Source organism: Meleagris gallopavo, chromosome 15, assembly GCF_000146605.3.
Source record: "Meleagris gallopavo isolate NT-WF06-2002-E0010 breed Aviagen turkey brand Nicholas breeding stock chromosome 15, Turkey_5.1, whole genome shotgun sequence".
In the NCBI taxonomy this organism is placed as follows: domain Eukaryota; kingdom Metazoa; phylum Chordata; class Aves; order Galliformes; family Phasianidae; genus Meleagris; species Meleagris gallopavo.
Window position 1 is genome coordinate 16,960,854 of NC_015025.2, and position 14,791 is coordinate 16,975,644.

The window sequence follows — 14,791 nt, forward strand, 5'->3', positions numbered from 1 at the left end:
TAAGATTTGTGATTTTTTTTTTTCTCTTCTAATCAAATACCTTGATTTTATTGTCTGCCTGCAGTCCAGTGACTTCTGTAAACTTGCGTTGACAGAGCTAACAACAGGTTAAATGAAGTGACTAATTGTTTTCATTCGTCAGCTATTCATTGCAAGAGCAATTACAGTTTCAGTGTTCTGCCCCCCAAATGAGGGCCAGATCCTGTAGTCATGTATGATTTGTTACCTGCCTCCCTGTTGGCATTCTTTAGCACGGAGGTGGCTATACCCAAAGTCCAGCCCCTTGGAAAAACTGTGACTTCAAATCCAGATCAGAATTTGGGCCATCCAGGGTACCCACGTTTTGTCTTGATTCCAAGTATGAGATGAATATGATCTAATTTTGTCATTTTATTTCTTCGTAGGGTGCCAGGAGGCAGCTAAAATGTGAAGAAACCCTCACTTGGCTTTTTCTGCTGAAATGAAATTTAGCACCAAAGTGCAATCCCCAAGGCAGCAGGTTTGTTTTGTGAAGGAGGTGAAGTATTTCTACATCATTAGTCACTTCAAAAATTATTATTTTCCCACATGTAAGATTTAAGAAAAAGGCCTCCTCATAGCAAGCCTCAGGTTTCCCTTGCCAAGCACACCCAGCCCTTGAAAGAACCACTGCTAACATCTTCACCTGCCTGTTTTAGTGGTAGGACAAGTAAGCTGTCCTGGGAATGGAAAGGAGTGGGATGATTCCACAAACAAGTAATTCTCAGAGATTTTGTCACTTTTGTGTGGTTGGAAGTTACATCTAGACTGAACTGCTCGGCAGGGATTCTGATGTCTGCTGGTGGCTGTGCATGCTGTCTGCTTGGAACGAAGGGAGTGTTCAGCTCACCGGACCAGCAGGAGAAATGTGTAGGAAACAAAGATGCACCACCATAGGTACCTCCGTTGGTGAGTTCTTTTTACTTTCTCCCCTCTCTTGTGCCTCTTCATGCCACCTTGGTGCAGCATAGAAGCACAGAAAATGCCCACTTCAGTTACAACTGAAAGCTGAAATTCAGATTAAAAAAACAAGTAAAGAGTTTCACTGTGTACTATTGAATTCTGGACTTGCACCGAAACTTCGTAGTGTTCCTTCATCTTTCCAGTGGGCAGGAAAAAAAAAGTAAGGCTATGAAAATCATTGCAGTCTTTAATAAGAAGTTTCTTGTTTAATCCAAACTTCATAGCTTGATTCTATTTCTGCACTGCAAGCTCCGTTTGTGTGTCTGATATCCTGAAATGTATGGTATTCATGCCTAAGCCCCTTATCTGCGCCTAGTCCACAAAGCAGCTGTGGATGATAGCAAGTGGTTCATAGAGAAAAAAATCAAAGTGAAAATGGTAATCTTAGTGTTACTTTGTACTTGGCAGATCTCAAAACACTTCACAAAGTGAAGGTGCCTCATTTTAAATCTTTCAGCAGCCCAGTGTGCTAGTTAAGCGGAGGGAGGAGAAGCATTTGTTTATAACTGAGCTACTAAATGTAGGATTTGTCTTACAAAGTGGCAGTGTTGCTTTTCAAAGCAGACTAGGAATGGGGAATATATTCAGGTCCTACAGCATTTAAAATGAATGCAAAAATTGCTCCACTTCAATGGGAGAAGGAGAGAGAAAAATGTTCCTGTTCCAATATCTTCCCTGGTGAATGTCTTGGTTAGCATCTTCTCAAATGGCAGATATTGTACCTAGGTTTTGGGTATTCTGGAAGTAATATTTGATGCTAATGGGTTGCAAAGTGGTACAAGAAATATGAATCTCCTAACAATTTAATTGCATCTAAAAGCAATGCAATTCTATTACGTCATCAAAACTACTTTGCATATATATATATATATTCCTCTTTGCAATGTGATTTATGAGCAGTAATTAACTCAGCCTTTTAACACCATGTGACAGAGGTGTTGCTGGGCCCATTTATGAAGTAGGCAAGCTGAGGCACAGAGGTGTCAAATGTAGCTTGTCAGTGATGATACCAAAAAAAAAGAAGACAAACCCAGGAATCAAATCATAACCCTTGCTTTGCTGTTGCTGGTAGAGAAAGGAGCACTAAAATCCATTGGACTCACTGCAGAGTCTGGCAAACTTCATAAAATTATAAATGCTTTTAAATGCAGAAAGTTTCTTTAATAAGTGACGAATGCAGGAACCTTTTAAAATAACGCTGAAGAAATGCATCTAAACCATCAGGAAGCAGGAATCAAGTCATTAAAAAGAGAAATTGAGCTGGAATGGATAATTCTCTGTACCTCCGTCAGGGTGCAAGCTTCCTAAATTACTGAAGTCTGACTCTGGCTGAGGTAGCAGAGTCATTATGTTTTATGGTTCTTCCCCTGCTCTGTGTCTCTTGGCCCTGCCCACGCTTTGGAAAACTTGCAGGACAGTCTGATGCTTCTGACTGAGAAAAGGTGCTCAGTCAAGGCAAAGTTTCTTTGCTTAGCTAAGACTGCATTGGTACACAGATTTAACACTATCCCTCAAATATAATTTTCACCCTCAAATACTTGGCACTTGGTGTGTCTGCAGTGCTTCTGAGGCCAACAGTAATAGATATGAGCAGTGGCTTGTATGAGCAGACCCTCCTGGGACTATCATCACAAGTCATTCTAGATTGACAAGAGGTGTGCCATATATCAGCTAATTCTGGGATCAGGATATAGCCAAGTAGGAAGCAAGCTTAGAAGCTAAGGGAGAAGGAGATTGCATGGAAGTGGAAGAAGAGAACAATTTAGAAAAATGTCTGAACCTCTATTTTACAACACCAAGTACAAAAGAAGAAAGGTATAACACCTTATACATTCTTACCTGCAAGTACATTCACATTAGAAGTGTGGTAAGAACTCCTGAAGATCCACCTTGCTAACCAGTGGGGTAGAGACGTGTGACAACTTAATAAATACGGCATGGGGACTTGCCATGTGTTTAAATCTTGGGAAGGGAAATGCCTTATTCACATATGAAACTAACAGTTCTGTAGTAGTGGAAATAGTATTTCTCAGTTGTATGGAGATCTCTGCTGTTTGGTAGATGATTTAAGCAGGGGATTTTTTTTTTAATAAAAAAGGAAAAGTAGAATACAGATGCGGGTTGTTAAATATAGGAGATCCTATTTCTGTTTTTAGTGTAAATACATTTATTATTTTTAAATCTGACTCATTTGTAAAGATACTGATCTATATATACATGTATGTAAGAGTCATGCAGTGAGGATTATTCAAGTCCTTGTATGAGTGCAAGCAGCACTTTATAAAGTGGTATCAAGATGTTCCACGGTAATGAATTGGGCTACCAGTACAGTTATTGCTGTAGACATGCTGTCTATGCTTATTTTCACATGCAGCTATACTCAAATCTGGGAAATATTTTACCCTTTGCAGGAAAGTACTTAGAATCAGCTAAGTAGGTAATTTGTGCTGAAAAATTGAAATGATGTTTTAAAACCCATCCTCAAAACTGGTCAAAACCAAAGGCAGAAGGGATAGCATTTCAGACCAAATCCAACAAAGCTTGGCAACCCATGGGAGTGAATGATCTGAGATCCTGGCACTGCCCTGGGCACTTGATTCAACCCCAAATCCTGCAGACTTGTAGGACAATCCTTATTGTTTGTTTGGTGTGTTTGTTTGTTTTTTTTTTTAACCTCTGGCTGAAGGTGCAAAGTAAAATAGGTCTGTGGTCCTGCTCCCATTAGAGCCTGTGAGAGTTTGCTTACACTGAAGTCGCTGAAAAACCCTCAGCAGCTTTAATGGGGGCAGGAACAGGCTCACTGTGATTTAGTCTCAAGTGTTCAGCTCAAGGCAGAAAGACAGGGGCTCTTTGAAAATGACAACCTGTGGGTTTTGGAGAGGTCATTAACATATTTGTCATGGGGGAAAGAGGGTAAATAAGGAACTTGAAAAGAAAGGCAGATATTAATTATGCTTCAGACAACATAGCTGTGTGCTGATGACATGCTGTAGCTCTCCAGACGACTATAATTTGCAAGTGAGCCCAACGAGTATGAGACTACAACAAGCCAAGCAATTAGTTCCTCCTGAGTTGCAAGAGTGACATCATGTGTGCAAAACATGCCTTCGCCTTCAGCGAACAACACATACTCATTTATTTTTCCTGTAGGGTCACTGCTGTGAGGCCACTAAAGCTACCTCTGAAGGAAGCTGATCTTTAGAGTCTGAGGGTCCACAGAGTTCAGAAAAACCTGTATTTCAGGCACCATCTTTCAGCAAAAACAGCTCCTGTATCTGATTTGGTGCCATGTTGCCGCTCTGCAAAATTCTTGTATAATTTACGGACCTCAAGTTGTATTTCCAGAGTCTTGAAGATGTATCCCAGCTGAAGGCATCTGACCCCGATCAATGTGTTTTCTAATGTGCAATTAGTCAGGAAATCCTTGGAAAAGGTGAAGGCTTGCTTTTAGGAGCTCTGTTATGTACAGACTTCTGAAAGAAGCAAAGAGAAACAAGAAGTGCAGTAGGAACAAAATAATTAATTCACAATGTTTATACGTATCTGAGAGATTCTGTAGTGTGTGTGGCTTTACAGCTTGGATCACAATGCTTCGCACTGCATGAATTTATCAAAGAGGCTATAAGGATCCATCTGATACTCAGGGAGGAATAAATTACTGCACTGATCTATGGAGACAATTGCATTTATTCTTTTAATCATCTATGGGGTCCTGCTGGAGCAGTATACTACTCATGTGCAGTAAATTAAGCTGCTGGAGTGCTCTGTAGAATCAAGAGCTAAAAAATCTTGAAGATGTTTCTGCTCCTTTGTCTGTTAGAAGTGTGATGTGAATGCTGCGTGGCTTTTGATTTTTTTTTTTTTTTTTCCTGGTATAATGAGAGAGAAAAATATGATGTGAATGGACCGAGTGTTAGGAATGTGTTTCAGTGTGCAAAAAGCTGCTTTATCTTTTGAAGAAAACAGACTAGAAAAGCATCTAGAGCTGTGTCTTGTGTCAAATGGGAGTGAGCTTCCCCATCAGCTGAGCTCCCCACATGGCTGTGTGCTTATCCCCATAGCCTTTCCCATATCTTGACAGGGTTTCATGCTCCACGTTGGTCATTCCCACAAGTTTGCTGTCTTCTTTCAAGTTGCTGGGAAAGCTTTTCCTCTTTGTAGCAGCCCAGCCAGGCCCAGGGGGCTCTTGTGCTCTTCTTTGTTCTGCAGATCTGCAGGACTCACTTCAGGGTATTTGGGTCTCATCACCCACCCCGTGTTTTAAACAATCTGAGTTGGTTTTATGTTTGTTTCTTGCTCAAGAGTTTACATAGTCCCCAGAAGCTTCTAAAATTAGATCCTGAGGAAAATAGGAACCTGTTCTCCAAATCCAACAGAATGTCTTAATAGGAGTGGTTATTGCTATTATTAAGAATATTAATAATCTTATGTTAACCGAAGGCAGGAATGAATCTGTTGTTGGACTGCGTCTGGGATTTGTGACATGTCTTTGTCCTTACAAAGCTGTGGCAAAACGCATCCAAGTAAAGGAGTGAAGCTGAAGATGGAGAAGCCCCGTGTCAGGTAGCAGTGCCTTCGTGTCCCTGCTGGCACTTGGCTGGTTGGGTATTTCTGCTCCTTGTGGCAACTCGTGCCTGCACAGGAAGAAAGTGAGTGTGCGCAGCATTCAAGTCAATGTTCTGCAATTAAGTTCCTGTTTTGTTCACAGCACTAGAGGAGGGTGGGCACAGAAGAATGGCAGCAAAAGTGCTATGCGGAGCCCAAGGGGAGGAGAAAAAAATCTATGAAAGGGTTTGAACCCTTCAGCTGCAGGGACTTTCCTCCTAACTGAACACTGAGGATCCCTCCATATGAGGCTATTTGGTTCATCTCTTTATCTCTAGCTGCCAGCATGGCCACAGATGTGATAGGGGAAGCCATTGGTTTTGGTGGTGCAGACAAAAGAGGAGTGAGGCGTGTTTGCATGAGCTGTCTGCTTGGCTAACAAGCTCTGCACAGCCTGGAGAGGCAAACCTCCCACTGAGCCCAAATCTGCTTGCTTCGTGGTCCATTCTGGTTGAATTATTCCTCTGGCAATGCACCCCTTGAGCTAAACTTTAATAATGCAAAGCCGATGACAGCCTGGTTTAGGTTTTAAGTGCATGGTTTTGATTAATTTCCTACAGTTCAAGAGAAAAATGTGTAAACTTGGTCTTTACTGAGTACAGCAGCGCTTTGCATGTGTAGTTGTCCTACTGAAATGGTAGATCTCTCGTCTGCTGGACACACGGCTCCACATACCAGAGAGACAGAGCTGGAACTATCTGAAGTTCCAGCTAAAATTGCATGTTCTATCTAAAATTGCACAGGGAAACTGAAGTTGTGTTAAGATCTAGGTTGGAAATTTTCAACCTCAACAAATATGTGAGCAGAAAGTGCAACTCTTCTCGAAAACACAACAAAACCGCACCTGCTTGCCTTCTGTTCACCTTGCTTTGCTGGCACAGCGTACAGAAGTCATCTCTCCTTTCTTCTGTGTGTGCACCCATGCACACAGCCACCAACCTCCCGCAGAGCAACAAGAGAGAATCTCCTCGGTGGTTTTAATGAAAATGCAGTTTCGTAGCTCTAATGATCAACAGCTGGGAAAATGCATGCTTTTCTCCTTCATCATCTCTAGACTTGTTTGAAAGATCTTTGTTTTGTGGCTTTGCTGGGTGGCTTTCCTGATGAACTGATTTAAAAGATCATTTAATTTCTTCGAAGACCACAGTGGTTACCATAGAAATACGTTAGCTGCGAAACAAGGAATAATTAGTTTACGTTGATTCCTTTGTGTCTCCTAATTTCTTCCATTCAGGATTTTTAAGCATATAATTAAAGGGATTATTCAGCTTTGTGATTTATTCCCTTCCCCCCCCCCCTTCCATAAGTTCATTTAAAGACAAAACTCTGATGTCTGTAGAGCATAAATAATAATGATTATATGTGGTAATGAGTCCAACCTGTTTGTCCACATAGCAGAAAACAATGTGTTTTCTGTCGGAAGCCTGCAATGCTGACTAGTGGTCACTCTCAGCTTCAGCTGTGGCATTCCCAGTTATCTGCCTCATCCTTTGTGGGCGCTCAGCTCATTACCCTTAACAAAACCCCGCTGGGAAGTGGCCTTCTCAAAAGCACTGCTGGACACCTTCTGTGCCATTAATGTGATGGGAAGGGCATCATACAGCTCCAGGAGTCTCTAGGGTCAGGTGACAGTTGCTCAAGAATGTGGACTGTTGCAACACTGGGACTTGAGGTGCTTATTTCACACAGCATCCCTGGCAGGGCATGCTGAGTAGGCAAAGCCCTGCCTGGCTGTACGGAAGGGCTGAGACCAGCAGGGCTCTGCAGTGATGTGGCGATGGATTGAGCTTTTGGCAGAATGGCATCTTTCTCCCAACACAGCAATGGGCATCAGATCCTGGTTCAGGATGGTTTGCCCCAGTCCTCTTTTATAGCAGAATTCAGAGGCGAGGGGAACAGCCAGCACTTGATCTGGCAAGTGTGCTCCAACAATTCTGCTGAGCCAAGTCCGGGCAAAACAATAACTACTGGTGCCACGTGGCTCCATTCAGAACTGGATTCTGCTCTGCTCTGGTCCAAACAGAGGCTCTGGTATGCACTAAATGCAGTCACTTGCAAATGGATGGCAATGTAGACTTTTATTAGTTTGGATGTTGGGCTTTGAAGTCTACATCAGCCCATCTTTTTGTGACGTGTTCCTTCTTTGGTCACAGTTTCTTAGCTTCTCAAATACATATTTTAAAAATCCTATGTTTCACCTGGGCACTAGAGCTCTGAAGTTCGTCTAAAGCAGTGTCCTGCACCACTCTTTTTGCTCCGTTCTCTTGCACCCTGCCTTTCCAAAATACAATTGGTGGCTCGCGGATCTAAATACGATTCCGGCGAGGCTGCGCTGCAGCGCCCTCTGGCGGTCGGAGGTGGAGACGGCTTCTCCCCGCGCTGCTTCGGGCGCAACCCCCGCTCATCCCACCCGCTTCGCTCTGCCCACGGCTTCGGCGCCTTCCGGCCTTGTACGAATCGCATTCGCCCCTTGATATTCCCTCCTGTATTCAGTACCTAACTTTCAGTAGGTCTTTTATGTTCTGCATGCGCTGTGTGCTTTAGCTTCTTGAAATATTCATTTCCTATGCTGACTTTTGGTAATAGTGCATAATATCCGGGAATTAACATTTAGGATGGAGCATTCCACTTAATGCATTTTCTTACACAATTATGAGTTGTTTACCTTAAACATTATTCTAAGGAGTAATGAGGAAAAAAAAAAGTAAAGAAAATTCTGGTTAATAACCTGGGCAAAGCAATTATCCCACTGAGACTCTTTATTGAATCATGTATGCAAAACACAGCAAGTTTTCATAACAGATGTATTTAATCTTGATGCAAGGCTTGGTTTTAACCCCACGATGTCTTGCAGTTCTGTGCTTGAATAGAGGATTCTGAGCTGCAAGCCTCTGGGATCAGAAAGAAGACTTTGCTGGTGTGGGAGCTCCTTACGTTTTCTCATTGCCCAGTGGTTGCTTTGGAAGCTCTCCTGGTGTTTCTTGAAGTAAATGTCAGTATGAGAGTACTGTGCTTTTTGTGTCATGGATGTAAACTCTGGCGAAAGGAGAACAAGCCAGCGGCATGCTTTGCTCCAGTACTTCACTCTTCTGGGGACAGGAGAGCACATGGCAGCTCCCTGCCTCTCTGGAGTAATGCTGCTACACGTGCTGGGCTGCTGCTGCTGTGGCAGTATTAGATGTCCTGGAGCTCATGGAGCTGCCTGAAGCTGGCCATGCAGAGACCCCGAGGAAAGGCTGCCTTAAAAGTGAATGTGTGTGACTTTACTGCATCGCATCCCACGCTGTATTTGGGTGTAAATAGAGCATTAGATCCTGGAGATGGCAAAGCATTAGTGGGTCACTCAGTGTCCCCACTTCACAAAGGTTGAGCCCTTTGCCAAATATTTGTTAGGGTTTTAGCCTGCTTGTCTTTGAATTCTCCGGTGAAGGAGTTTCTGCATATGACCCTTTTGCCTCGAACTATTTTATATTCTAATTTTCTTTCCTAGTTTTCTTTCCCTGTATTGAGCCTAAGCTTCATTCAGCTGCCTCTAATTGCTCCCAGTTATCCATCCCAGCCTGAGCACTTCCCTCTTCTCTGAGTTTATACCTGTCAGATATCCCAAATGATTTCCCTTGGTGAAAGACATATATATGCAATTCCCTAATCTCCCCTCTGTCGTTCATTCCCCACCAGCTCTTCATTATTTTGCTAGCTCTGCTCTGAACCCTTTCCCATTTATCAGTACCATTTTCTGACGATGCCTGAGCTGCACACAGTGCCCTGCTGCCCATGGACACAGCCCACAGAGCTGTGCTTTGTGCACAGACCCTGCTGAGCCCATTGTCTCGGCTCTGCCCCGCAAACAGGAGCCCAGCACGTCACATACTGCTTGCTGGTAAATATTGGCCCAGAATAAAGCATTGATGGCTGAAGACAGATAGTTTTTCCTAATCACTTAAAAATCCTTTTCTGAAAGACTGAGCTGTGCTTGCACAGCCCTTCTGCAGCGGGAGCAGTTGCTGAGGCACAGCTCGAAGTCATGCAGCTTGCTTTTTAAATGACTGTTTATTTTCCATCGATATTGTGTGTTGAGTGCAGAACACGGTCGGTGCTTTCACTGTGCATGTCTCATACGTGCTGGGATTCTTGCTGTTGTCTTAACAATAAGGAAATGCAGTGCGTGTCTGATGGGGTGTGGTGGCTGTGCCTGAGTTGTTGTTTTAAGGGCTTTTAAGCTCGTCAGGAAAATAAATGGTTAGAGAGTCTGCAAGCAAAGTTTTTGGGTAAGAACTTTTTGAGACTTGACTTTGGCTTAGTCTCTGATATAACATTTGGGTTTCTTTCTGTAATGGGTAAGGAAGGCTGGAGAAATGTATGTTTAAGAGTCTTTTTATAGTAAACGAAATATGTTAATACATAGAACAGAAAACAACTTTTAAAACCACTAAGTGTTAGCAGTAAAGCACAATGACCACCAAGCATGTCACTGCTGAAAATAGACCACCACCAGAGAACTACGTTTCAAAACACTTTGCCGACAGAGCTTGTTTCTAAGAAGTTAATCTTTACAAGAACAAAAGGAAAGGCTTGAACAATAAGTCTGCATGAAATAATTGTGTAAGTAAATATCAAGAGAGTTAAGGGAGCAAAACTCGAATAAACCTCGTGCACACGGCAGCCCTTTGAGAACAATGAGGCAGATGGTGACTGAGGTGTGTGGGCAGGCCCTCCTTTGAGTAAATGAATGCCAGAATGTGAGGATGTGGCCCAGGGTCTGGGATTACAATGGCTCACTCCTGGCTGGACTTCTGCTGATTGTGTACCTCGCACTGTTTTGAGCAGAATAAGGGAAGGACGTATGTGGAAGGCAGAGACTTTGCTTCACCTAAATGCTGTCAGTGCCTGTTTGGCATTTGTTACTCATCGTTTTGCTGCTTGATGTCTTCATTTCCTTCAGTGTTTGTATAAAAGCTTATCTCAGCTGCGATCTTCCCTCTAATGACATGGAATGGATGTCGTGGGAGGGAGGGATTCTGTCTCCCTTCTTGGACAAAACCTGAGCATTATTCTCAACAAAGCTCAGCTCTGGGGGTGGAAGAATGGGGTAAAGGATGATCGGATGGGGACAGGATTGGAAATAGGCTGATGTGGCACTGGCAGATGTCTTAGATCCTTTTTGTTTGTTTGTTCTCTTAGAAAAAAAATAAAGAAGAAATCATGAGATCGAATGTGCCACGGAAATCCCTTAGTGTCACTGGAGCTCCATCCTTCTCACTCAAACTAAGCCAATTCCTGGGTGAATCTGTAGCTCTGGGACTGAAAAACAATCGAAGTGGACTCTTCCCTATTCCCACCAAAGGCTTCTGTCAGCAGAGTGGAATTGCATCATCTCAGTGGAGCTTCCGGGCAAGGTTGGCCACTAACTATTGTTGCGGGTTTAAAAATCCAGAAAGTTGTATCATAACAACATCCGTGGATCTGCAGTTGCTCTGCACTTGGTTAAATGTTAGCTTTGATCTTCCCAGAAAACCTAACCATGGCCAGCTATTTAATGAGCAAGGAAAGGATTTCTCAGGTCTGCTGGCCCATCCCCTGAACCACTGCAGGAAAAACGTCCACTGTTGTTCCAGTGAGAAACCTTGAAATCTGCTCTTGTCATGATGGGAACTCACATCTCCTCCATGCAGACTGTTACAGGGCATCCCTCTCTCTTTAGTTTCCCTAAAGTTTGGTTTTTTTTGAGTCTTTCCTGCCAAGGTTGAAGTCTGTTCTCCTCCATCGCATCACCTGTGCGTTTTGTTCACTACCATCTTTTCACCAGATGCATCTGCTGGTCTCTATTGGTGCTCACTACTTTTTTGTAATACTTATCCTGCTCATGTTGAACTGCCTTTGTTGTTATTTCTGTTGTAATGATCATATTGAACTTTGGTCTTGCCCTTCAATATACTGGCAGGGAATTCCACAGTCCTATCATCTGCAAAACTAAAGATGTCCTTTCTTCTGATCATCCCTGATTTTAGGGAAAGCACTGAACAAAACTGAGATAGTTTCCTGCAGACCTTCACTTGATGTGTGCACTTGATAGTGAGTTGCTGATGCTCACCCTCTGGGTGTGACTGGGAATGGGTATCTGCTTTGGCACCTGTGCTGAAGATTTACTCAAACCTTATGGAACATACAGAGCTAAAAGTGGCCAAACAGCTCCAACTGTTCTGCCTAAACCTGATGAAATGAGATGCTTTCGTGCCTGAAAAATTATAGTTCTTGCCAGTTTAGAATGGGAGTTACTGAAACCCTCTGAGAGCACAAGCACTGCCTTCTTTGGGAACTGGAAACAACCTGAGAGCCGCTGTCTCGTGAGATTTCCAGCTCATAAAAACGAGCTCCTGTGTGGGTAGGAAGCATTGTGGTAAAGGGATCTGAAGATGAGAAAGGGGCAGAAAACTTTTGAACCTGAAGTGTGAGCTGAAGCTCATTCAGATTGATGGAAAGTCTGTGAGTGGTGGCTCGTGGCCATGCGGAGGGCTGCTAAAAAAGCAGAGCGGGGAGAGAAAAAATAAACTTCTTGTTGAAGCAAAAAGATTGTTGAGATAGGAGAGAGAAATGTATCTCTGCAGAAACTTCAAGGGCTATGGGAAGATGTCCTTCCAAAGGCCACTTGAAATGTGTAGAGAAAGCTCTTTCCAGTTAAGTAATGGTAATATAGGACCCGAAAAAGGGAGAGAGAGAAGGTGGGACACAGCAGCAATAATAACAAAAATACAACAAATGTAGAAAAATTAAACCAAGTGAACTTCTGGCTTTCTGATCCTCCAGGAGGTGCATGCCAGCCTTGCTGTGTGCTTAGGGTTGTGTGCTGAGAATTAACCTTCTCTTGTCTGTGTGCTGGGCGAGCTGGGCTTGGCCTGGGAGTGCCTTTGGGACTCAGTGCCATGCGGATTCTTTCCTCTTCTCCTCTTTACAGCTGCATTTTGCACCCGTTGAAATAAAGGTGCTGTGGTTTGATGCGGCTTCCCTGTGTTTTCCCCAAGCAGACCATCTTGTGCCTCATGTCTCATCCTGTTAATTGCTATTAGAAGTGATGCTGCTGAGTACCTTTCGTGGGGCTGCGTGTGTGTGAGTGTGAAAGTCTGGGGGCAGAATCTGTCCTTTAACGTTTTATCAACAGCATCATAGCAATCAGAGGAGAATTAGACCCTAGCAGTTGTTCAGTTTCCAGTGCCTGTAGACTGACTGCTGGTTACAATATGAGAAATGCAAGTAAGCAGCATCACATCAGCACTTGTAATCCCACTTTCTATTGCCGTCATCAAAGGGTTTGGGAAAGATTGCATTCAGTGTAGTTTGTTGATTTATTTTTTTAATAATACATATGTGCATTTGCACAATATTGTCTGGGAAATCCTGCAGTGTAAATGGCAGCTTCTGTGTAAGGCATGATTTGGGTTTGGGCTCTTGGTCAGGTGGTCAAGGCCAGGCAAGAGCCAGGACTGGGAGCAGCAGGTCAAGGTAAGTGCAGAGAGCGGATTGAAGAAGCATGGCTGGGAGCTGAATCACAGCTAGAAAGCTGAGGGAAGGTGGAGTTGTACCACCCGATGTGTGATGGTGATGTGGATTTTAAAACAACTGGGATCGTCCCAACAAAAAGCACTTAGAGCACAAACACTTAGAGGCCTGTAGGTACCTTGAAAGTGAAAATCACCAAGAAGTTTGATAGGAATAAGAGATTAATCAACTGAGAAGGGCCTTCTACAACTGAAAAGTAACCTTTTGCTTAGAAAGAGCAAGGAATTTTATTAATCCCTTTTGCTCCTTTTTGCTTACTATTATCCCTCCAGCCTGGAATAAAATAAAGCAAGGAATTGCAACAAAGTCTGTGCAGCTTTCACAGCTCACATGAAATTTGAAGAGAGGCATAAATAGGGGATCTTGAGCTGGCCGTGTCAACTTTTACTTCTGGTGAATGCTAAATGTTCATTTAGCTGAAGATGAAGCACAACACCACGTTCTATTTGAGGACCTAATCCAGTTACTTGTGTGCCTGGCTGCATGGCAGATTTGGCCCTGCTCTTGGAGACTGTTTCTGGTTTCCAAGAAGCACTGAGGAGGCTGGGAAAAGCTTTCAGCCTGTTTGTTGATATCTGCTTCCCATTCTGATTTCACAGACAGGTTTACTTGTCAACTTAGCCAAGTTGTGCTTTTTATCATCTATTACAAAGACCCAAAGTTGTGTTTTTCATCATATGTTACAAAGGCCAAGAAGCCATCAATCACAGTTAAAACCAAGCTTTACAGACTATGAGAGAAGGAGAAAGCTCTTTAAGCCATCAGATTTCTTTCAGAAAACGGAGTTAGTCGGAGTCATCATCTGGGTTTTATTGGATTTATTTCCCTTCATTAATTTTTAAAGTTTGGTTGCGAAGAAATATATCCTCTTCGGAACTGTGTAACTATTGGAATGAATATTTAACACACGATTCCCAGAGAGACGGGGATTTGAAACACACAATGTTGTAGTTATTACTAATTAATGAATGTTCTCTTAAATATTTCTGTTTTATATCTTTGCTTCCTTTAAGCCTTGCCAGCAGAGGGGAAAAGAAAGCTTAATAAAAATAAGCAAATTGCTTTTCAGTTTGCTGGGAGTGATTAATTTCCATGGACAGCTGAATGGCTCTTTCAGCAGTGCTGGGAAACTGGGCAGCGATCTTGTGGGATCTCAGGTCCTGCAGCCTGACGTTGAGTTCGAGTTGCCATAAGCTTGAATGGAATGAAAATGAAATGGAATCACAGGATCGCAGAATGGTTTGGGTTGGAAGGGACCCTTCCAGGCCACCTGGTCCCACTCCTTGCAATGTGCAGAGACACCCATAGCTCCATCAGGTGCTCCAGACTGACCTTGGATGCCTGCACCTCTCCAGGCAGCCTGTGTCAGTGCCTCACCACCCTTAACATAAGCAACTTCTGTCTTACATCTAGCCTGAATCTCCCTTTTTTCTTGCCTTAGCTCTGCTCAAACTCTTCCATGTTACAACCACCTCGTTTCACAACTCAGACCTCATTTTTCTGCTAAAAAGTTTCACGTGCTAATTGAAATATTTGATCAAAGATATTTATTTCACATTTAGGTATTTAGTTGTGTTCCAGTTCTGGCCAAAGCATCCCATGTGCCCAGGCGAGGAGCTGGGTGTGCGGCCAGCTGGCACCCAGGGAGGGC

The 14,791-nt window shown here is 43.2% G+C and overlaps 1 long non-coding RNA gene across 1 annotated transcript in view; it reads left to right on the forward strand.

The window, feature by feature from the left end:
• The first annotated feature begins 28 nt into the window (after positions 1–28).
• LOC104913326 overlaps positions 29–14,791 on the forward strand; it is a 31,778-nt gene continuing 17,015 nt past the window's right edge. The window contains exons 1-2 of the long non-coding RNA XR_002120041.1: positions 29–499; positions 803–927. This is a non-coding gene — a long non-coding RNA (uncharacterized LOC104913326). The remainder of the gene's footprint in view (positions 500–802; positions 928–14,791) is intronic.